The 25,671-nt window shown below is 39.4% G+C and overlaps 1 long non-coding RNA gene across 1 annotated transcript; it reads right to left on the bottom strand.

Annotated features, from left to right (window-relative positions):
- On the bottom strand, positions 1-25,347 carry LOC125993525 (uncharacterized). Its single transcript, XR_007490276.1, has 4 exons — positions 18,245-25,347; positions 4,583-4,940; positions 2,769-2,877; positions 1-718 (listed from the first exon to the last, which is right to left on the bottom strand). It is a non-coding gene; the product is annotated as an uncharacterized lncRNA (long non-coding RNA).
- Between the last annotated feature and the right edge of the window lie 324 nt (positions 25,348-25,671).

Genomic DNA, 25,671 nt, shown 5'->3' with positions numbered 1-25,671 from the left:
CTGATTTGTGATTTGCTGTTTAATGAGCCCATTTAACATGTTACTAGCTTGTTACTTTTCATAAACAACCTCATAACTTGTTCACATTCAGTACCCGGAGAAACAGGCTATGGGTTTCTGAAAAATGCGTTATCATGCCTCCCAGTCACACAAATTATTTAAAGATGCGAGTCAAATATGGAATTGATGAAGCATTGATTGAAATTGTGCATTACCTAACGTGGAATCTATTCTTCCAATCACTTTCAAATGCTTGAATTGCAACAATAGCCATGCCTGACAGCAGGTTCAGTAGAATTATAAAAGAAATTCCTTTCCCAACATTTGCATCATTCCTTTCATGTCTAGACATTAGAAATATATATTTTTAAAGAAATTCATTTCACGGGCTAGCGTGTCATCTCCTGAGAGTGCCATTTGACTGAAGTCCCTGTGTAGCTGCTACAAAGCTTCCACATTGGTCCATATTCATGAAGGTGTAGCGATTACTGACATATTTTCTTATGGGAACAAATCACCAGTAGGTTGTGAAGAATCCGTCGTGTCGATAGCGTCTCGGGAGCTTTGTTAGATTCTGCTGATCTGAGGCCAGTCTTTGTATTGTCTGTCATCTGGGGAAGTTCCCATGGACGGGACACATTTCAGCCCCCCTCCTTTGTGAAAGTCACTCCTGATAGTGAATGGGAAGAAGGCAGACAGTGACTGGAGGTGTTTTTTTCTGCCAAATAAGAAATAGTAAAAGTTTAAGCAAAAAAAAAAAAAAAAATTATGAAGATCATGGGTCAAACAGTATGATGATTTCCAAGTTACTCTCATATCAACACATTTTTTCCATAAGAAATAATAAACCAGAATTCATTTGCTAGAGGCTCAGACTGCTACCATCACAAAACTGTACATTTGGTGCTCATCGTAATATTTTACCATTTGTTTAAAACAGTTGCTATGTAAACTAAATATATACCACCACATTTTTTAGCTTGCTAAAACTAGCTTGTCTAGATGGGGTAACCCTATCCAGTGCAAGTGAGCGAGTGCTAGAAGTGAATTATGGCCTTAGAACAGAATGTTAAACATGGAATGCAACAGTGCTTTTGGCAGGAGCAGGACTGATTGGTAAGTGTCGTTTTGCAAGTGATGTTCAGCTCACAAATCTTCAAAAAGCTTTGTGAGATTGGTAATAGAATCTTTGCTTGTTGGTATTTGTTCTTAACCACAAAGCTTATTTGATTTTGTGTATGACAAATTATTCAGATACTGATAACTTTATTGTTGGAATAGTAAGTGTCTGTCAGCAGGCAGCATAAGAATTTATGTTGAGTTTGTGTTTGCTTTGTCATTGTGTACTGTTTAAATAATTCTATTTAGCTTTTGCTTAGTATTCAATTAATTATTTGACTACTGAGCTGTTGCAAAAAGGTTTTGATTTGCTGACATCTTGAACGATGATAGTTGGAATTTCAGCTTTAGTTAGTCTTTCAAGGCACTTGTTTACTGGAAATCTTGTTTAGGAGAACTCAAATTTGTACACCTTTTATATGTACCTGCAATATTTTGGGGAAACACTAAAAGCATAGCAAAACCATTTTCAGTTTTGTTTACAATTTTGTGTGTGTGGGTGAGGAGGATACTACCTTGACTTAAATGGTTTGTGATCAGTGTAGGCAATTGAAATTATTTTCTGCCGATGCATCTTGATGATAGGCGCGACAATGTTTATCCTGACAATTTTGTCTTTTTACCCTTGGGAGCATTTTTTTTTTTAGCTCATAGTCTTTCCACTGAAAGATGACATTGAACATGTGCCAGACTGCACACACACATAGAAGTGAAGGTTAGCAACAAGTCAATAAGTGAAAACAAAGCAAAACAGGGAAGGTTATGAAGGTGTTATTTGAATGCAGATGGTGACATACACATCTGTCTATGCGCTTTAATGTGCTTGCCTACCCGAGTCTTCTGTAGTCTAGTACAAGGTCCAGGTATTCCTCCTCTACCTCATTAGTGCAGATTTACACCGCAGCTAGGTGAAGGCAGGCAGGGTGGACCTCCCACTCCCCTCTACCATTCCCATACTCATACATACACTGCCCTGGACTCCCCCCTTTCCTCCTTTTCTTTCTCCCTTGCTCTGTCGTGCTCCTTATTTGCCTGCCGTGCGCGCACAGACAATGGGGCCCTGGAGAATACCAGCTTGTGCTGAATTATTCAAATCAGCAGTGGCAGCAAGCTAGAGAGCAAAGGAGAGGGACGAGAGGTAGAGGAGACTGAGGGTGCAGCAAAGTGAAAGAACCCAGTATGATGGGAAGAGGACGTGGAGGAAGAGAGGAACAGTCAGAGATCGAGTGAGCGAGAGAACGCCAGATAGGGAAGCGAGGCGTTAGGGAAAAAGTGGAGAAGCTCTTCGTCTCTGCATGCAAATCGCCTTTTGCTCCGCGTCCCCTCCCTCTCTCACTCACCCTCTCTATGAGTCACCCCCTGCCCTTCACTGCTTCATTAATACACATCTGTACCCATCCCCTCCGCCTCCCCTTCTCTCCAGGAGGAGAGAAACAGAGGGGTGGGGGTGGTGCTGGCGGGGTGGGAGGCTGGGAAGTGGATAGGTGTTCGACAGAAGCGGCGTGCACTTGGCAGGAGGAGAATGCGCCGGTAATTAGCTCGCCCCGGTACAGATAAAGAAGAAAAAAATTAAAAAGGAGAAGAATAAAGAAAGAGGAGATGTGAGGGGAAGAGAATGGGGAGAAACCAGCAAAGCTCTGAAAACAAACCTGCCAGACTGAACTCCCTGGAGGCGAGACCTGGACATGGCGGTGTGCAATCCGGGAACAAAGGGAAAGTGAGGAGAGAAAGGAAAAAAAGTTGGGAGGCTGAAGAGGCCTACGGAAAAAAAGTACAAAATATAATTTGTGTTAATCACAGTCCATTAACTGCTATAAGAGAAATGTCAAAGTATATACCTATACATATTGCCATAACTTTTTTTGCACCAATCATTTTTAATGCCTATAGTCATTTTAAAACAAGATTACACTAAAAAGGCAAGTGATGTCTTTTGAGGTCATGAAAATGTGATATCCAATAATAATGAAATATGAAAGAGACACTCGATCGCTGAGTGGCAACGAAGGTTAATGAACTTAAGTGTGTCTGTCTTTACTAATTAACAGTGAACCACCCAATTTTACACTTGTATTTTTTTCCCTGTGTGCAGAGCTTCTAAACTGCATTTAAGTGGTGACAAAATGTGTGTGTGTGAGTGTCTATGTGTGAGTGAGACAACTTGACCCTTAAGTTCTTTGCTGGCCTCATTAGCAAAAGGACTTGGTTCATTAAATGATGTGAGCAAGCAGTGTAGTCGGAACACAGATCACACACTGATAGGCTCCCTGTGCCTTGCGCTGTTTTGTGATCTTTAATGTAGTTTGAATAGTCTGTCTGATTCGAACAATAAAAAGAATCAAGGGTTTTTATCATTATTTTTGTTTTCAACCCATTTTTAAAGATTCTGCGAATGTATATTGAGAAAAGTGTATACATGTATATCTTAACATGAATTGGTTTTAGCATTACAGGAATAAATGTAAAACTTTTGTATTAATTTTAAAAAATAGACTCAAGGCTTACTTTAACTATTAAGTGACAATATTATTGTACTCCGCTTGTGTTGGGTATTCAGCAAAATAAATTTCAAGTGAAATTGATTAGAAGGTGATGAAAGACAGCTCACTGTCCTGTCATAACAACGTTCTTTATTGTTTCTGAATTTAAGTAGTGCTCCTGGTAACCTTTTTGGTTGTGTTGTAAATAAGCAAATTGTCATTGACAAAGAGGATCAAATTTTCCTCTGCCAATGTTGACAGTGTTGGTATCACATATATGTACCCATTGTTGATTTTGATTGGTTATGAAAGGTGACATTGGCTGACAAGGGTGAACTACTTTCAAATTAGCATACCAGTAAAAAAGTTGCATGCAAGTTTTTTTTGACTGAGGTCAGTTTTGAAATTGCAACATTAACAGCATTTGACAGCATGACAGTATTACAGTCTCTTCTCATAAAAATGTTGTTGCTGCTTTTGTAGGGTGCTGTGTATAATGTGTATGTACACACACGTATTGTAGTTGGTAAAGAAAGAAAATGAAAAGAAAAGAGTAAGAAAAAAAAAAGAAAATGGTCACTGAAATAACTTGAACCTAACAAAAGTGACAATAAATAATCATAAAAATCAATCGCTTTGTTTTTTTTGGTCCAACACAAAAATAATAATAATAGGGAAAAAACGGTATCCCCATTATTTTGTTCATTTTGCAGCAATGACGCGCTCAATGAAAATGTCTTGACAATCTTAATATTGTGACATTCTATATACACAAACACAATAAAAATGTTTCGAACACTCCAAAACTTAAACATGACAACATACTACCTAATCTTTGTTTTGTGTTGTATTTTGGCCAAATCCAAATTTGTACAAGCTTTTGGCATTCAATTTTAGAGGTTACTCTTTCTAGGACTGTACACAACGTTTCATTTAATTTCCTACAAATGCATTTTGACAGTAAAATAATATGAAGCACTCACATAAGCTTACATCCATGTAGTTCACTCATCTCTGGAGAATGTTCCTTTTTATTCCTTGCACCGGGCAGACATCCAACAGCCTCATGGCAAGCAAGCTCACTTCTGATACCATATGTATCAAAGTGGCACCCACGGGATACGAAACCAGCAGACGGACTGAACAGTATGGCAGTCGGTACAAGTACACAAATGGAAGACATGAAAATCTGTGTAAAATGCAAGGTTAACTTTATAAAGAACAGTCAAAACCACATTTTACACTCATTGCACAAAATGTGACCTCTGTACTTAACCCATTACAGGAGTAAACTCAGCAAGCCATTTTAGTGGAACAGTGGGCTACAGGGTCAACCAGTACCTGTGCAAGACAGGTAAATCAAACTTCAGTCATAGGCCAAACTGTCAAACCAAATGAATACTAGGTAGACAGCAGTGCCGTTTATTTCAACTTCAAAGTTATTCACCAATGTCAAGGCTTGTTTATATTCATTTTCACTGGAAGAAGATCCCAGCAAATACAATTCAACTTTGTATGAATATGAGTGAATTTCCTCTCATTCATTTTGAATACTGTATCGAGCAGATTTCACACAGACAATAATGCGCTGCAGTTGTAAATGAACATATTTAGGTGGAAACGCTCTAGACATTTATGCACTCTAATATTAGAAATTTGTAAGCTCACACTCCTATGCTCCCTTCCTTGCCACCATTGATGGTGGTGGCCTCTCAAGACTTGGCTGTGGATTCATTCCACCCCCTGTGCGCCAGAGAATCAGGACTGTGGAGTCCCAAGACGGTCTGGCTGTGGTTTTACATGCGCCACGCTTCTTTATAGTAGTGCAGAAGCAGCAAACAGCCAGCCGGCCAGGCCGCCCTGTCTCCCCACATTCAGTTTGAAGTGTCAGCTCAGAGTGCTCTACTGGGAGCTAAGCTTGGCAGTGCTGGCGCCCGGGCTCAGATGGACCATTGATAGGGCCTTCTGCCCAACAGTCCCATGGGGGCAGGTAGGATGGGTGAAAAAGACAGGTGTGTTTATGTTTGTTGTGTTGTTGCCCCCACCACAGCCACTCTCTCTGAACAGAAACGTGGACAGATGCCCCTACACTTATGATAAGAGAGCAAACCAGGAAATACAACATACTGTATTTTACTATGAAAGTGATTTCAGCTTTCACCTGACTTATCTAATGAGGATAGATGGGGAAAAAAAGTGCCCATTTTTTCTGCTCAATATCCAGATTTCCTCTAAACTAGACCATTCAAACAGATTGTCAGCATCTGAACGTGTGCCTTCCTTGCTGCATGTATTTTTTGTACACTCTGTAAAATCTGTAAATTGTCCACACAGTTTACATATGAATGCAAAGCAACATGACAGGTGCATTCACATACACAAATAAATACATGGTGTAATACCAGGACATTTGTGTGAAAACCTTAATTTGCACTACTTTTAGCACAGCAGTATGGATACCCTTTCAGTCCATTTTCAAGAATACCCCAACTGTCACGCCACTTCACATTACACTTGTCATTCCTCTTGTCATGCCCAAGTGCACAGCCAGATGCTCTGGAGAAGGGTCAAGTGCAGCTTACCTATAATCTTTTTGAACTATATATTGCTGAAAACATTTGCTGGATAATGACCACTTACAAAACATACACATCATTTTAACATTTCTTTTTTTATAAAAAGGTACAATTGTACGCACTGCAATTGTCTGGGCACTCTCTGCCTTCAATTTAGAAGTTTTATTTAGAATTTTAATTTTTTTTTTAATTTGAAAAAAAATCTGCGATGTCATGAAACCGTGATAAACGAACCGCGATGTAGCGAGGGATTAGTGTACAACCTGGTTTTGTTTCTTGTCCATGTTTTTGTTAACAGTGTGTTGGGCTCCCTGTCCTTCATTTTTGGGGCCCCCATGGAGTCCAGAAACATTTTGGTCTATGGATGGGTTTCCATTATGTTATTGAAGATTTAAAATTATTTTTGTTGGGGGAACTCAAGTGTCATATAAGCACATAGTATCGCTAAAGAAAGAAAAAAAAACAGTTTTTGGCCTCTGGACATGGAAATCAGTTCAAACCGAATACAGCATGATATAGACAGCTTTTGTTCTGTCTCATTACTTCAGTAAATGTAATCTATAGGGCTTCAAGCGACATCCTTGGGAGTGCAGACACTCCCTGGGGTGGTCTGTTCGCCCACCTGTTTGGCCAAGTTGGATTCCAAAATCCCCCCATTCCCACCTGTCAACACTGGTGGCAAAGCATGGACAATATTCATTAAATGATGATAATGCAATGGTACTGTGTCCGCGAATTCTGACTGGCTGCTGTTACTGAGGGGTCATTTACATCTTTGAGTTCTGATTTAACTTGAAGTGGCATTTAACCAGTCATGAGTTTGATCATATCCTTCCATTCAATAACATGAGGAAGTGTGTCAATATTTATAATAGAAAATGCTCATGAAGACAAAAAAATAAAAAATAATAATTTAGGAGTCCATGATTTTCTGATTACCACTTGGTGAATATTAATTTCCCAATAGGATCTGTGCAACAGACGTATGCTGAGAAAATGCATTTCTACCAATAGCTTTGAAATTATAACAATTAATTCATATTTTATTCAATCTATATCACAGGCACATTGTCAAATGATCCCTGATCAAACTAAAAAAAAAAAAGCAAATATGATTGAAAAGACTGTATGCTAGGCTAATTGTTGGAGATGCATACCTGAAGGATGCAACAGCCTTATGCTGTACTCTTGGTTGGTTTATTTGTGGTTTTAGAATTTCAAGTAACGTGACTCACATAGTGCTCTTGTAAACAAGCACTTTAGGAGAGTGACTTATAAAACAAACATGAAGACACCAACAGTTGTTTTTGTTTTTTCCAGTGTGTCTATTTTACTTCAGCAGATCTTTTCCTGTGTACAGCATGTTGAGTCTTTGACATCACAAATCTGTACAGTATCTCAATATACAGCAAAACGTGAATGTACTGCTACGTATCTCCCCTGCAGCTTGACACATTTAATCCATGTCAAGTGTCTTTGCACGGTGGTTCATAAAACAAATCATCATATAAAAGACATCAATACGTTTCGCAAGCAGCAGCATATAAGCTGTGGCGAGACAGACAGCTTAAAAAGGAGATGCCATTGCTATGCGCGCTGAGCTTCTCCTGTACCTCTTCCTCTTTTATGGCTTGACCTTTCTCTTAATTGGCTGCTGTGTCTTTACACTTAGATTCTGTTGCTCTCCCAGCCAAGTCATTTCATTTCTTCCTGCTAAATGGTCTTCCTCTGACCCATAAATATGAAGTGCTTTAACCTTTTTTGAGTGCTCTCTTTATAGCGCTCTTCTTATTCTTTTACTATGCAGATGAGATGGATTTTCAAATTCTACAAAGTCTGGTAGCACTCATGGCTGCCATTTATGCAATGCTTTATTTTATATTTGTTTTTAAAAACCTATTCTAGCACCATTCTTGCTGTATTTGAAACACTGACAGTAATGACGGAAAAAGCTCAGTGAATGGAATTCAATTAATAAATTTATCACAACAGATATTGCCAAGAACAAAAGTAATTTCTCCATTCTCAAGCTTCTCCAATCACCAGAACTGAAATGCGTGTGCGCTCGGAAATATGCTCAGAAATCACTACTAGTTGACTTATTTCACCCAGTTACCTATAAAAGCCATTACACGTGCATTAATCAAGCATCTCTAAGGCTAAACAATGTTCATAATATATCTGTGAAAGTGTATGTGTGTGCTTGGGGTGTAATAGACCTGATGTATTGATATGTTTATTTCAATTTATTTCAGGGCCTCATCCTGTGACTCTGACCCCAAAATCAATACCTTCATTTATGGTCTACCACCTTCAATCAATTCTGCGCCCGCCTCCATTTTGCGATGAACTGCCTCTGACTGGACACATCTAAGCAGAGCTCCACAGCTTTCTCCATTTCCACTGGTGTTTTGTCGTTTGCCCCCCCTCTAACTATTCATCTGCCTCCCTCCACTGTGATCGCCTCAATCTTGAATGGAAGCTAGATGAAGAGACATGCTGAACAATGTGTAAAGCCAGTGGTGAAAGGAGAAAAGCACATCTTGGACAAATGCAAATTGCCTCTAGTTGTGTCATAAGTGCCCCATCGATGCTGCGAATCTACATCTCTTTGTCAGTTATGGGGAAGTGTGACAGAGTACGCTGCCTCTAGGTTGCATATGTGATCTGGCTACTACGCCCAAGAGCCTGGCCATTTGGTATCATGATTTGTGCAAGTATTCAGTCCACTAGACCAAATAATTGTGCTACTCCTCAAAGCTCAGTGAAAAAAGACATGTGGGATGGATAGCCCGTCTTTGGCACTGCAGTTCGATTTAGTTTGCCACAGTAAGGTTCATTTCAGATAAATGCTGATCAGGTATGCACTTCCATCACAAAAGTGTCGACCAAGCAACAGACAGCAGGAAGTCCAGCTCTACCTTTCATGAACATAATGAAGTATACTGCTTACTATAATGCTTGGTGGACTAGTGAAATTTGTGGACAACAATTCGATACAGCCTTCATATGCCTGTGCATGTCAGAGTGTACGAAAAAATAAGTCAAAGTCAAAGTCTGCTTTATTGTCACACTATCCGGTTGTGTATGAGCGTAAGAGTTAGCTTTGGCCAGTCTGATCGCCACTGGTCTTAAAAACTTAATCTCAGCCAGAATACGGTACTGGCGGCTAGGAAAGAAGTGTAGCAAATGTCCAATAATGTGCAGACAAGAACGTTATTCGTCGTAAAAATTGTATAATACGACATGTTGGGATCACTTAGAAATGTCTATTTTTAAAATAAACCCGCTGTTTTTTCAAAAACTAACGGGGAATACACTCTATACATTGTTAATGTGGTAAATGACTATTCTAGCTCCAAACGTCCGCTTTTTAATGGAATAGGTGTATAAAGACCTATTTCCAGCAAGCATCCCTCCAGCGTTCTAATGGTTCATTGCGTTTGCTAATTGTGTTAGAAGGCTAATGGATGATTAGAAAACCCTTGAAAACCCTTGAAAACTCTTGTGCAATTATGTTTGTTTTCTCAGACTATGCACACTAAATTGTCTGGGTGACCCCAAACTTTTGAACGGTAAGTGATTTCAATGCAATTTGGCTGATAAATAAATAATAATTTATGTCCTGTTACAGCTCAACTTCATTTAACCGTGCTTGTAAATATATACTATCTAGTCTTGTGCTAGTCTTGCTCTTCATGACTCTTGCCATACTGCAAACCAAGACTTAAGCTATTTACCTCGAAAAGCATCTAGGGGGGAAAAAAAGCGACACAAGGGCTATTGTGTTTCTTCAAAACCATGCATGAACTGGCAGTATTACTCAAACAGGCACCTCCACTGGATTTATTAACCAATTTCCACTACCATTGTCTTTCACTTCAATCTCAGAAGTGAGGGTGCAGAATATAGGGTTGCAATCACCCAAGTGTGTGGTGACAAAAACTCCCGCGCTTGCACCTGGAACTCAATAGATATTCATGAACATTCGCGTATTTAGAGAAGGAAATAACTTAATACCGACAGTGTCGATGGAATAATAGCCATTTCCTGCCTGACTTGCAGCCCCTCTGAAAATGAGATTGCGCCGGACGTCATTTTTCTTGTCTGCTAGGTGTTTCTCTATGGCTGCGGCTATGCGCCCTGCATTAGCAATGAGCCACAGCTTTAGATAGGTGGAAGAGGAAAGGGAGGGGTTGGTGGAGTGAGACAGAGTGTGACTTGGTGAGATAGGTGGACTTCAAGCACCAGAGCTTGAGGAAAGACAATGAGGCAGACTATCTGTTGTCTTATTTGCTGTGAATAAAAATCTAGGGTGAAAAAAAAAAAAAATCCACACATTGAATGTGTTCCAAAAGAAACATTAATCTAAAATGTCACATCCTAGCCTTGTTTTTTATTGTAAAAGACAATGTGGGACAGAGGGGATGACCCATTCCAGAGATGGTACTGATTAAACCATGGAAAATATTTAATTCATAGCTTAGTCAAAATGGATTATTTTTTCCATGCAACATTGTACGCTGAGGTGAAGGGTGAAACAAAACCAGAAAGTGAGAAAAAGAAGATAAAAGAGCACCATCAATGCAAGTCTGGCCCAACAGACAAAAGAATCCCTTCAAACAATTCCTGACCATTACTCGACCTGTCGCGTTACCTCGCTGCTGATCTTATAAATTAACCATCTCACAGAAGTGCTCAATCCTGCAATCCTCGCTCCTCCACAATTAGGCTTGTGCTCTTTGTGAGCAACACTTATCTCTTCGCCTTTACCCTGGCACGCATTTATCATAATTTCTTATACATTCAAGTTAATCCATCTAAAAGGGACTGATGAGCTTTCTTTTTTTTGGGTATAGCTCTTTATTTAAACTATTATATTTAAAAGGGGGGCATCAAACTCATGTTGTTCAGGGGTCACAAACAGATGTCAAATGGGCCGGACCAAAAATATCACAGGAAGATTAATATATGGAAAATAGCAATGAGTATTTCTGTTATGAAAATCTTTATACATACTTTATAAAATCTAATGACATATCCTATTGCAAAACAAAGAATAACCAAAGATTAAAAAAAAAAAAAAAACGCACAATTTACAATACAATGCATCTTTACAAGGTGCTTTCACAACAGCTGTTGCCATGACAAAGCACTTTACAGAGAATAAATAATAATAATTTGCTTCAATTTCATATACCATTACTATAACTGACCTCCACAATTGTCATTGGTAAAATATAATCAATATATCACGCTGTTTAGTGCATATGTATAATTCTCGAAATCTAAATCAACTACCAAACCATACAAATTGTTTTAAATGTACGAGAAAGAAAGTGATCACCTGCCCTGTAAATTATTATATTATACATTAAAAAGAGATTTAAAAAAAAAAACTGTTATATTTTACAGTATTGCATAAAAAAAATCAGATCCCCCACAAATTTATAGCAACCATCATGTAGTGATACCTTCGTACATTTTTAACTATTACCACAGAAAGTATTTATTTTCATAGAACTGGCGCTGTGGGATGAACCATATGGTGTTCCGGCACACATAAAAGCATTTCTGTGTCTCTCTTGTATGCACTGCTGCAGTTTTATCAAAGAAGTGATTTGGCTAACTGCGTGGCTACTCACTACTTACAACTGCACTCCTGTCTCTGCATAAACACCCATATTGGTTTCAGGTATCACAACAATTCACTATTTTATGAAATAGTGGTGGAGCCTTTAGAGTACCCGTAGACTGCTTTTTTTTTTTTTTTTTCTCTAATGAAAACATTTCATTTAAGATTTACAGTCATAGTACAATAACAGTAGCTGGGATAGTTTGTTGAAAAAAAAAAGTCATAGGTAGGATAGTTTGTTTTAATTTATTCCATTTTCGTGTGAGCTTGTCACGCACCGGGACAGAAACCTGAGCAGATTGCACCACTACTTTGTATTCCAAATTAATTGGCCTCTGAAGATCGCCCTCTGCCCCTCACTTCATGCACACTTTTCCTCGCCTCAATTAGAAGACAGAAACCTACATACTGTCTAGCCCAATCCTCTCGTTTATAGTGACCTCCAGGTCTAGGTCCAAAACCAAACAGGGCCTTGACATCTAAGTCAAGCAGCTATTTAGGTATGAGGAATTAGTCTAAGGCTGTATAATGAGGCAGACTAAAATATGACTGATCTTACTCATTTTGTCCCCGCAACGAAATAATTTGTCTGCAACATCTTTAGCTGTGGTGTGTATAATGAGATTCCATACTATTGCTACTGAACAGAAGTGTGTATATTCTGTCAAGATTGAAGCTAAGTCTGGACTGTAACATGTGCAGGTGCCCTACTGTCACCCAGTTTGACAACTTAATTAATTAATTAATAAAGGAGCGCGATTAGCACATCTCCAAATGTAACACGCACATTTTTTTATACACATTGTTGAGGTAAGCTAAGGTAATGACGACACGTCTTGGTACTGGATGAATCCAATACATTGACATTGCAGTGATAGTAAGAAGCATGATTATCCAAAAACTTTAAGAATTTTAAGAATTAATTCATACTTTGATTGAGGATAAGAGGTTTGGAATAAGGATGGATGAATGATTACAACATTTTAAAATATATTCTTTTTTCACACCCAATTGAATTAGCATTAAGTACTTTTGCTACTTTTATCATGGTATAGGAGCTTAACTATAGCCACATTTCTCGGGTGGGTTGACAGAAAACACAGAAAACAACCAATTCTAGTGTATGAATATTCAGTTCTGGGGGTCAGTGGAACAACCTGTGATAGACACAAGACCTCCCCACTCTCTAACCTTGAATACAGCCATAGGAAGACAACCGAGATAGAATAAAAGAGTGACAACATTTTGACTTGTGCAGCTTACATCCAAGGCCTACTTTTGATGCTTTGTACCACAACCTTCCCTGTAAACTTGTTCAGTCTTGAAGTAAAAATAGTAAAAGGGTGTTGACAGTTGACATATTTATTTATGAGAGTTAGAAGTTTCGAGGGGAAGTAAAAATGTAGGATGAATCTATTTATTGAACAAAGGACAGCAAAACACCATAACAAACACCGGGCGGAAAAAAACATTCAAGATCCAAGATATTTCAGTCATGAGAGATCAGAAAATGTTCTCCGAGGAGTATTACCCCTGCGGACGACAAATGCCAAAACAACTCTGACACACAAAGAATGGAGGAAAATATGAGGGAACAGACGGAACAACAATTATTTATGTAAATAATGCACCATTGCTGCTTATAATTAGTGGGAAAATTAAGCAGAAAATAAAAGCGTGGGGGGGAAAAAACACCACGCATGTCACCCAACTAATTTTTCTCATGCAAATTAACAATTGAAATTGTAAATGGAAATGGGTGTTGTTTGTGTTGGAGAGAGAAAGAAGCAGACCAAGGAGAGGATGCCCTGCTTTCCCCCTCCCTTCTTATTCTGTTTGGAATTCATTAGCTGCTGAAGAAACTGCAGGCAGATGTTGTTTGACACAAAGGGTGAGGACGATATTGTTAGCAGGAGAATGGAAGTTAGGGTTGTTGTTTTGGGAAGGGGAGCTTTAGATAACTTTGATACACAAGAGCAGATGGACAACTCCTCGGTGACTTATATTGACCATCCCTCACTTTTATTCCAATACTTCTTTTCAAACAATGGTGAGCACCTGCCAGAAGTAGACAGGTGCTGCTCACGCTGGTCTGTAAATATCCTAACCCAAACTCACTAACGATGGTCTTAATGGTAAATAATTCATTTGAAATCATATCATTTCATCCAAGACAAAACATCAAGCACCCTGTATGAGACATTCAAACATTGAATTCGCTCCAATTTCACACCTCCGTTTTGTGACGCAAATATTACAACTACCCGAGATGTAACACAATGTCACAGCAATGTTACACAATTAGCCAGCGACTTTGGCAGAGGTTCCATATCAATAATGTGTAAATGGAACAGCTGGAACACTTGAATAAATCATTTAAAACAGCCAGGATTGACACGCCACACATAAATTTATGTGCGGGGGTGGCCTTTTGCTGCTGTTAATAAGAACGAAAGTTCACGGGTGCAGCTTTAATCTGTAAACACAGTTCTAATATCGTGCAGGTGCTTTGAGCGGTGTGCAAAGTGTTCTCTTAGTGACATGATGAACATAATTAACAACAAGTTAAATATGCCAAATTGTGTTTGATTACACTTTTGAGAAATGAGATTGTATCACATCATTTTGGGGAAAAGAAAACAAGACTTGCTCTTTATTGATGGAGCTTATTAAATGAATGAAAATGTTTACTTATTATTTTGGAAAGAAATGATTGAATTTTAAAAACAACAATAAACTTTACACATAATGAAACTTATTGTATATTTTCTATGCATTTTTTTAACAAGAGCATATTGACCTTTTCAATGTCACCTCATGCACTACTATCAGATGTGCTGAAGGCTTGACACGTTTATCAGACTTGAGCTCAGTGAGAGGTGGTGCTTGCTATGAAGCCAGTGTCAATGTAGGTGTGATAAGTGTGAAAGTGTGACTACATGTGTCTCCTGTTTGCTTGTCTCTCCTCTCTCCCTCACTTGCCAGCACACACACTGCAACCTTTTTCTGCCTCCTCTCCTCTCTGTCATCGGCAAGTGTTTTTAAAAGAAGGAGGATCAAACAAAGTTAGAAAATGCCTGTCTGGCATTCATCTGACAGCCCTGCATCCTGAACCCTTTTAAAAGAGATTTCTGAGGGAAAGAATGGAGAGAAAATAGGACATGTTTCACACAATTTATGCAGCGTTAATTTTCCAGCCCCCGCACTGACTGTTTACAGAGTCCTGCACATCTCAAACCTCCCTCTTGTTCTCTAACTACAATCTCTGCTTTACTTTTTACTCCCACCACCCTGCACTTTTTTGTGGCTTATGTTATTCTGATTTTTTCCGCAGTCTTTTTTTGTGTGTCACTAGTGAGGATGCTCTCCCTTGGGGTGGCTAAATTTACATCTCTCCATATGACAAACACAAACAAAGAAGCAAATAAATCAAATGTGACGAAGGCGGTGGGGGGAGCAGAGGCAAACAGTGAATGTTTGTCACTTCCAGAACATATACTGTATAGAAAATAAATATATATTGTGAGGACATATATTTTCTGAGCTTATCCATTTGACTATAGTATAACTACTACTACTGGATTGTAAAGGAATAATTGATCATTCATGGCTTTTTAATTAAAAATTAAATAAATAAAATAATTAATAAAAAATTCATATTATACAAGATGTCCTCAAGTTCAAGTGGTGGATGGAATGTTTGTTTGTATTGTATGTTGTTGGTTGTATTTAAACCTCTCATGTAGCTCAATAGTGTAACCAAAATATTGCAATTATTATTTTAAACAGCTTTTTTATTCTGATGAGCAAGTTAAGTAAATACGGTGTGAATCTAAACCAGTGCAAACAGCAGCTAATGAATAAACACATTGTTAAATGAATTTTCCCTCTGACAGTAATCCTGATTTTTTTTTTTTTTCACACTTTCAATTAGATCATATTTGATTATGATTGCCCAAGTTCTGTGGTCAGTCAGTGCACTTCTATACATCAGGACAGTGTGTGACTTTCAATGTATATCTATGAACAGCTTCAGGAGTGCACCTACAGGACTAGTAAATATTCAGCACCCAGATTTGCAGGCTTTGGGTAGGGGCTTCTGTTGTGATGAGGTTTGATGAGGCGCTTCGTAATTGTGTGTGTGTGGGTCTGTATGTATGTGTGTGGTAGGGAGTGTGTTTGTCAGTGATTGTGACAAGCAGACGATCCCTGCTGTGCCTCAGTGCGTCCGCTCTGATACATTATTAATTAGGCAGCGTTTAGAGTAACGAGCGAAGCGTTTGAGCCCCCCCTTTTCCGCCACCCCCAGTGACACACTCCCTGGGAATCTGCTGTGTGACTGCAGATCAGGGGAGGCAATAATGTGACTCTGGACCAGCACCCTTCGAGAATTCCAGTCAGACTCCGTGGGGCATGGAAGATTGTTTGGGGCTAGGATTTTTGCCGAAATTGAGCTGTCACATAGAATACATACTTGAGAAAGAGTAGATGTTACGCACATATTATTATTACTTTTTTTAAGCAAAAAAAAACACTTTTTTTACGGGAGCATGGAACTGCAAATATGATGTAAAAACTTCTGACTGGCAACTACGTTCAAACGTACTTCGAAATATTTTTGTGCGCAAATGCTACAAACGTCCAACAGCCTCTTTTGATATGCATTGTTGGGGATTATTACAAAGTTTATGGTTGGTTATCCCTAACCTTAGGGTTTCAAAGTTGAATACGGTCTGTTAGGTTGCTGGAAGAAGCAGGTGTGAACATTTCTCTTCCCTCTGATAAATGATGCAAATGCAAACCTTTGCCTTTCAATTGAATTGTTTGAAAGATTGTTGTTTTAGGTAATCCCCACTACTCCCTATCCCCTTCCCCCCATTGCATGTCCATATTATGCTCATCTCTTTTTGCTATTACTGTCTGACTAATTCAATAATTTTTTCCCCCCTTTGTCATGCTTTCAGCTCCCCTCCTTCCTCTTCCCTTTTCTGTCTGCCCTTCAAATCTTCTGGGTCCGCCTGAGTCTCCGTTGTCTGCCTCATTACCGACGAATTTGATTTTCAGAAACTGCAGCTGTGCAGCTACAAGGAGCCCTTCTCATCCTTATTATTCTACACCCGCATAAATAACCGCACAAACACGCACCTCTTTCCATTTCTTTATTTTATTTTTTTAATTGTCTGACGTATGCAGTAGCAGCAGTAACGTTACCTCTCAAGTGCCCATGCTGCACTGGACAGTGTTGTAGTGCGCCAAAGCCACATAGTGACAGCCAAGATTTAGATTTTATTTTTCCAGGGGCACTCAGCAGAAAGTAAAAAGTGCCTCTGTAAAAAAAGTGTATCTTAGAGCGACTGCCTGTGATTTCCCGCCTTAGCTGGTGATGACACTGCCATCCCTCTTAGTGAAAGATACACTGTAGCCTCCACGAAAGTTTGTGCCCTCATCTGCTTCGGATATTTGTTGGCATTGCAACGAAAAACTTGGGTGGTGCCTTTTTGACTTTGTGAATGTTGTGGTGTTTTCCCCCAGTAAAATGTCAAGCCATACCACATTTCTCAATTTCAATTCACGGTTGTATTTCTTTGTTTGTGTGGAACACTTTGCCAGAAACTATATGTTTACTTAAGAGAAATGTATGAATAAATAAAACCTTGCTGTCTTTTCTTCTGAGTTGCTGGCTGGAATTATCTCTTTCTGAATTGATGGACAAAATAGGTGAATAGTTAAACATCCAACACTACCAGAAAGTCTTTCTAATTCATTGTCTCCAGTGTTCTTTAGTTATCTAACATTATGAAATAAAGAACCAAACCGTACAGTATGTCCTGCATATGCATACTTTCAAACACAGAGGCGTTCCGGTGCATGTGTATGCCTGCATTCAGTCCATTCATTATATCTCCGCCTCGAGCGTTCTAGAGGGGCAAACTGTGTCACGACTACTAGCATCCAAACATGCTTGCGGTCCGCAGACCAAATAGGCAAAGCACCTGTCCTAAGTGTCAACATGCTCCCTTTGGCCGGGAGTGTCGGGCTTTCGTTCGGAAAGGGGCAAGATGTGGAAAGCCAAGAGGAGAGTCATCTCATTACTTCCTCCCCGGGGCTGTAATTAAGCAAGGGATGGAGCGAGTGCTGCCACGTCACCTCTGTGGACTGCCCGTATGAACTGTGCTTAATTGAAAGCTAATATATCTGAGTCCTCATTGGTCTGCTAGCGTTCTAACAGCAGGCTATGCTTCATAGACTACTCCAAGTTACCTGGCTTTTATTTATGTATTTATTTTGTTATATCTTCGGCACCTCACCGTGCCCTCTCCACTCATGCAGTCTACAGTTATTGATTTGTTTGTGTTGTGAACATCAGTGCTTGTGCTTGAGGATGGTAAGAGCTGATCATAGAGCACAGTTTGATTCAAGCTCAGTGTACTGACCTTGGAGGAAGTACACAACGAGGGCGTGCTGAAATCCCGGCCTTTCTGAGTGCTGGATGGCAGGTGGGGATTCGGTGCAGTAAGGACGCATCCACACAAAGAGCTGTTTAACTGCCCACGGGGCCTCTGGGTACTCCACCTTTCACTGCATCCTTTTAATATTTCATAGCCCGGCTTTGGACAAACGTCTCAGCCCGGCTTGCTGGAATATGGATGAGAGTACACGTTTAGCCATTTACCTGGATGTCAGTTGGAAGCGGGTCTAAACAAAACACCTCTTCCCCGCTGCAACCTCACCTCACTGGACCCAGCGTTGGCTTGTTAGCAAGACGGGTAAAGATTGACGGCAACAGGAAACAAAAAGAACACAATCCTACAAACAGGAGCCTTGGGTTACGTGCAGAGCATATGTTGGAATTATGGAAGAGATCACACATTGCACAGCGCATTTTGTTTTATTTAAGAACAAAAAAAACAAAAACTTACAGTGGAATCGCCAAAGTCAAGCAATTGTATTTCATTACAGTGAAACCTTGTAGAGCAGGTTTTGGGTGACAGCTGCCACCTTTTACAAATGCCTTGACCCACCAATTCAATTCCTTCTCTAGCTTCTTCTACTTCTCACCACTTAATGGTGTGTTGGCTTTTAAACTGAGAAATGGCAGAGATTTGTCAGAGAGAGCTGGACTTTGCTATGAATTGGTTGTGCAATAGAAGTCCTTCATCACTTCAAAATTGTGGTCAACAACTTGGGCGTACATTGCTGCACAGTCAGTCTATGTCTATGCTTCCATCAAGAGTGCATGGATATGCATGCAAATATTTGGCTTTCTCTCGCATTTGTATCGTATATACTACCTGACAAGTCAGAACTTTTTTTTTTTTTGATCAGACTATAAATCTCATTCTTTGGGATGATTGTCACAGATTACAGATGTTTACATTCTATGTGTACACAACAGCAACTCCAAAAAGTAAACAAGTTGTGTCAATCAAAACTGAACATTTTATATCTGTGTAGTATATTACATCTCAAATGAGTAGTGTGGCCAGTGAATGTTCTTAAAGAACTTACTTGGTTTGTTCTCTCAACATTTCCATGCATCTTCCAGCACTAATTGCACACAGAAGCTTGGGCACCACACACGGCTTCACTTAATGCAATTAGGCAGCAGTTTAATTATTCTTTAATGTGTAGATGAAGCCAATGTGTTACGTAGGGTAATTATTGCTAATGACTCTGCAATGGGAACGCAAAGAGGAAAGTGAGGTTTTGTGCTGAAAGAGACCAGTGAATTCCTTCTTGTCTAATAGACCTTTTGTTGAATTGCTTCCCTCAGCATGCGATAAGGGTGTTAAAATTAATGATTTATAACTATTGAGCGAGCATTTCAAGTAGGTAGTAATTTATGATAATTTGTCTTCTTTCACAGCGGCACAGTTAATAATTGTTAATTAGCCGTTGATGATGTGTCCTTTGAACATACAGTATACCCTAATGGCCAATTCTCAGCCTATGAGCAGACACCCTTGTGGGCAGCATTCAAATAAGAGGATGTTTTTAAACACAAGTGAGAAGACGGAATGTACAAATAATAGAAATAAAACAGCAAACAGCAACATTTCCTGTCCATCTGTACTATCCTTTTTATTGGCACCGGATTTTGTCACTGTACCAGGCTGGATTTGTATGTCTGCCAAGAGCATCCATCAATCATGCCAAGCTAGGCCAGTGAAAAAGAAGACAGGAACATGCTCCAGGAGAAATTGTGCCAAGTAGAGAGAAGGCGGGAAATGGGGAGGAATTAAAAAAGTCATACCCACACTGTTACTTGTTTAACAATTTTATAGAAGTGATAGTGATTGGTTGGGAAAAGTTTACTTCCATTGGTGCACAATGGCACACACACCTCTGTTATGCCCAATTTTACCAGCTCAACGTCTACTAAAACACCAAAAGAAAGAAAATTCCACCATTGCACACAGTTTACTATGCTCTACGCTAGACTTTTGCCCGGAACAAAAATAAGGCCTGAGTGTCCAATGTTGGCTTTAAACTCACATATACATGATTTACCCAAGATCGGTCCACACTACAATAGAATACTAGGAGGGATAGCGGACAGGACTACAACAAAAGCTCTTTTTGATGAGTTGAGTTGGTGAGGTTAGAGGTTGAATGAATCCAGGAGGCCAGCAGCTTTCGTTTTTTTTTTTGGGTGGACGACTCAACAGATGACAGCGCTGTCAAAAGACTTTGGCGTCGGCTGGATGAAAAGAAGCGAGGTGAAGTCAAGCTAACCCCTTTTAAACCCTGTTAGTGATTTGAACTGATCATTCATTCCGTCAGTATTATTCGGGCCTTCAAAGGGTTGAGACAGAAATGGAGATAAGCCCGTTCAAAAGGCTGTGACAATTGGGAAAGTCTGTGGCTCTTTTCAATGTCCTTTTTTGGGGGGGAGATATAGTACTAATGTAGAATAGGTCTTTAAAATATTACAGATGTATTATAAGTATTAACAGGTTTGTTTCATATCTTGAATTTTCAATACCCCTTTTTAAAGCAGCATCTCCTTTGGATTAAAATAATTCAATAATTCTGCAGCCATTCTGTGGTGCGAGTGCTGGTAAAAATGACTTGCAATGTCTTCGACCAGGCAACCAATCATACAGAGTATTTGGTAACGTTTTCCTCTTTTGTCCTTAGTTTCTCACACCTACTCTCACGACCACACAAACTTCAGTTTGTCACCCTCTGGTTATGTGTAAGCTCCCACCACACACACATTTTTCCATCCACCAGTCAACAGTGGCCTTTTGTGCAGTTGTGGTTTTCTCCAAGTCAATGTTCAAGTCAGGTCAGTGGGAAAGTCCCTACAGCAAGACAGTACAACCCAGTGAAATGATTATTTAATTGTTTTTGCCTAGTGATGTCATTCCCTGGGATTTTCATGTTTATTTGTGTGGCCAATTCATCTTGACATCCACCCAACATATAAAAAATGGCCAACAATTATGTACAATATAGAAATGATGTTACTGCACTCTCTCTCTGTCTCTGTCTTTCTCTCTGTCTCTGTCTCTCGCTCGCTTGCATGAACACACACACATGCACGGACACACTTGAATCGTTTTAATTATTTTGTACTAGTTTTCCAAAGACAGAAAAAAATCAACTCATCGACCTCTTGCTCGCCGAGACTGACTTTGAGGCCTGTGGTCAAAACGTTTCTATTTGTGCCTCCGTGTACGGGATGGCATTGTAATTACAGTGAAAGATCCAAGTGTTGTCATGTACATCAGTGACTCAATTCTTGCCTAAAATAAGAATTTGTATATTTCTTTTCCCCTTTGTCTGAAGCAATTCATACCCTAAACATATAATGCAATGCCATTGCTAATTAAATCAATATGAGGTAATGAAGTCTAATTGGAGAGACTTGCTTGAGCTCTTACGTGGGTCCCTACAGGTTTGTCCTTGTTTAGAGGCTGGTAGTGTTTCCTCTTCCAGGAGCCGTAATCCCCGCAGCAACCATTTGGAAAGGAATGATCACAGAGCTCCGAGTTATTTAGCCTCACCCAAGACCGAAGCGTACAGACGCTGTTTACTCCCCCAGCGTTGTCCTGCAGTTTGCCATATATTCACCTCTTATTGCTTCCTCCAAACCTGGCACCTTGTGGAATTTATTTTTAGAATCAGTAAATTTGCTTTGCTGGAATTCATCACAGAGTTAGAAGGGTGCTGAGAAGGAAGGGGCTGAGGGGATGTTCTACCAAGCTGTTAAAAAGTCATAGAGTGAGACTCGATAGTTTAAAACAAATCCATATTCAATTTGCCCCATGTTGCAGCATTTGCACTCAGAGTGGCACTCTATGAATAAGTCCTTAAGCTATTATTTTTACATTGCATGCCCCTGGATTCAACTCAAGTCACCAGATGGCACTATTTAGCTTCCACAATCTGCATGAAAAAGCTCAACAAAGGCAAGTTTATGGTCGTTTCCTCTTATGCACGACTTGAGCAGCTGCTTCATGCATGAAGTCAGTAGTCATGCTTGACCTCTACCTGCAGAGGATCATATTCCTCCCTGCTCTCTTTCAGCGCGAGATGCTTCAAGGAAGGGAAACACTGCCGAGGTGTCGGCTTTCATCGGCTCCACATCTGTGTCACACTCTCAAACATGAAAAAATGTCATCGCCTGATCTGAGGTCTGTAACCACTTTCTCAGATATTTACCGCATGAAATGAATTGAAAAGTCAACAAACATGTTTGTGGGAAGGAAAAAGAGAAGCACAGGTAAAAACACGGATTGTTCCGCATCAGGTATCAGGTCTGTCACAGTGATTTCCCTTTGGCATTGGGAGCACTTAGCAGTGGCATTTGCAGAAAAGTGTGTGCTGGCGTCTAATGGGCTTTTAAGAGCTTCGCAAGGGGACTATTTGTGTACCATCAGCGGAAGCCTGTGATCGCTACGTGACAACAGTATTTTAAGCGAGCTCCACAGCAGCGTGGGATGACTACCCTGAGCTGCGGAACTTTCCCCAGGGGAGCATATGCTACCGAGATCTAACGGCTCAACTTCTCTGCCACTTTCTAACTCGGGTGTCGCTTTGCAGCATGACAACTGAAGAGTCTTGATTCCTCCATTTCACCTGGAAAATACATGTTTGTGAAGAAATAGAACACAACTAAACAGGGCCTTTTCCACACCGACAGGTGAAGTTTTGATATGTTGAAGAAGGAGACGTTTGGTTCTCCCGAGAGACCAAGGACTCACATTTATTTTATTATTTTCTCTTGAGTGGCTTATGTTCTGCAATATTCCGCTTTCGACCCCCTGTGGAGACACGTAGCTCTGAGACTTGACTTGGAGTGTTTTGGTGCCAGTTTACATTCACTGGACGCATCAGGTTGACTAGCACAAAGTATTGAAATTCAATTCATGTGCAGAACCAAAAATTATACCGCTCACAGTTATTATTGAGTAAATTGCATTCCCCTACTTTATCAATGTTAAAACCACAGCTCTGGTGCACGATCAGGATTGCTGCGATCCAAGCTGAATTTCACTTGATGCATGAAAATGACAAACACTATGAACCAGAATGATCAATGCTCTCGTTTAATATTTAAACATATTATAATATGCACCATTTGAAACCAGGTGCTTGGCCTATTTGTCATGGCACATGAAAAATAATGAACTCAAAGTTCATTGATAATTTAACAGAGCCTTCAAAATTAGCATGTGATTTTTATTTTCTTGCGTATTAATTTGTCAAACCACTAGACTCAAATACGCAAAAACCAAATCATAAATTTAAAACTAGTTGAACCTTTTTTTGATTATCTTAAAATATTAAACGTATGACTCAACATCGCACAGTATTTGGAAAGAACAGCAATTACTACATGTGGCTTTTTCCAACATCACAGCTTTTTATGAACCATTTTCTCCAGCGTAAACAGCAAAAAAGCGGCAGTCCCACAGAGGGAGCCTGAGGACAGCGGACACAGATTAGGAATGTCGAGAGTGGGATATTATCATCTCTACTGTGAATGAGACAATATAATTAGGATATGGAAATTACATCAAGTGGACAGTGTTGCCAATGTGATTGGTGCTAAGACATCAATGTAAATTATAAGCGTGAATATAGTAATAATAATTGAATCATAATTTGTCTCTGTATTAAATACTTGAAATTAATTTGCTTTACAAAACAAGAAAATTGTATACGTTCATGTCAGCCTGTATAACAAAGAGGGGACACTTTGAAATAACTGAACATATTTAGCAGACATTCTGGTGGGGTTTTCTGCAGTTTGCATGGAATAAACAAATAATCTCTCGAACAAATGAAGAACCAATTCTCTCTTTTTACCATGCAATTTAACACACACACCTACACAAAGGAGAAACTACGCACACATGCGCACACATCCACAAAATGAATCTGCCATTTAATAATTATGAGGCATAAAATCCTTGCCGACGGCGAGCATACTGAAGGATGTAATTATGACCTATTTCAGAGAGCCCACGCTCGGCGGCAATGCCTACATTTCCACCCAGAGAGAGCAAAACACTCCCAAGGAATGACGGGGAAAATGTGCCCTTCATTGCAATTAAGGACAATAATTCTCGGCGCGAAAATTGTTTCAATTGCTTTTCAGGCCGGGAGCAAAATGGCATTGATGGAGGTGATGGTTTGAAATGGGGGTGACAGTAGGATGAGAAATGACAGATAGAGGAACTGTTGGCTTTGTGTACGTTAACAATTGAACTTTATAACAGGCTGCAGCGCAATTAGGAAAACTGCAGGGGAGTACACAGAATTTGAATCAATATGACACACGACTACAGAGTCATATTGGAGCTCATGATATTATTCTCTAATTCAATATTGATGTAGAATTTCTTCTTTTTTTGGTCATGCGGGTGTTTTAGAGGGTCTAACCCTCAATGCAGCAATCAGCATTTTTGCTAATAAACAATAAATCATGTTCTCTCTATAAAATAAATTTGAAAGAAAAATTCTCAATGATTTCATTTAGACAGTTTTCAGACAGGCTAAGGAATGTTCACAATAGTATTTTTTTGTCTTATTATGTAATCAGTGTGTACACCTAGAAAAATATTAAATGTTTATTTTAAATTACTAGCAATATTAAGTCATTTTTAGTTACAGCAAGATTTAATCATTTTATCCGCTGGTGCTTTCTTGCTGTTGGTTACGAAAGAGATCAATCTTAAATGCAAGAAATGTCAACACCACAGTAATTCTGTCTTCAATCTGAAGCTTCTCTGAAAAGTGTTATGTCAGCTGATGGGAATTGTGCGATGACTGACCCTGCACTTTGACCCTGCTGCACAAGTAAAGTGTGACTTTCCATTTTTGATCAATTGCAATTGCATATTTAGTGTTGTAAATTCAATATGGAAAGGAAAACGATCACTAAGTAAGAATGTCCTACCTCATCGACAACGTGCAAAACTATCATGCTCAAAAAGAGTTTATACACACTTAAAACAAAAAAACCCACACATGTAAAGCCAAAATTTACAATTGGTGAAGACATTTGTTTGAATAAATCACATTACTCACTGTGCCTTTTCTTGAGCCATTTTTACGCAGGGTTGATTTCAGTATCACCAAGCATATTTCATCATCAGGGCATCTGAAATACATAAGAGCAGTGTGTTAGAAACTAAGATAACCATTGAGTACTAAACAAATGTAATTGAAAAATCTCAACTTTAATTCCTTTTGTTTTTCTAAAGGATAAAGAGACTACTATATATGTGTCCTTATTGCCAGAGCAGACCGAGCAAAGAAAAAAAAAATTCTATCTGATCCTAAAGTGGGACCATATGCAAGTTTGTTTTTGCTCGTTTTAACTGCGATTTTCAATTGGGCATAA

This window comes from Syngnathus scovelli, chromosome 3 (genome assembly GCF_024217435.2).
Source record: "Syngnathus scovelli strain Florida chromosome 3, RoL_Ssco_1.2, whole genome shotgun sequence".
NCBI classification, from domain to species: Eukaryota; Metazoa; Chordata; class Actinopteri; order Syngnathiformes; family Syngnathidae; genus Syngnathus; species Syngnathus scovelli.
The sequence above is the reverse complement of the archived record's forward strand: the minus strand, read 5'-3'. Positions and strand labels throughout refer to the sequence as shown.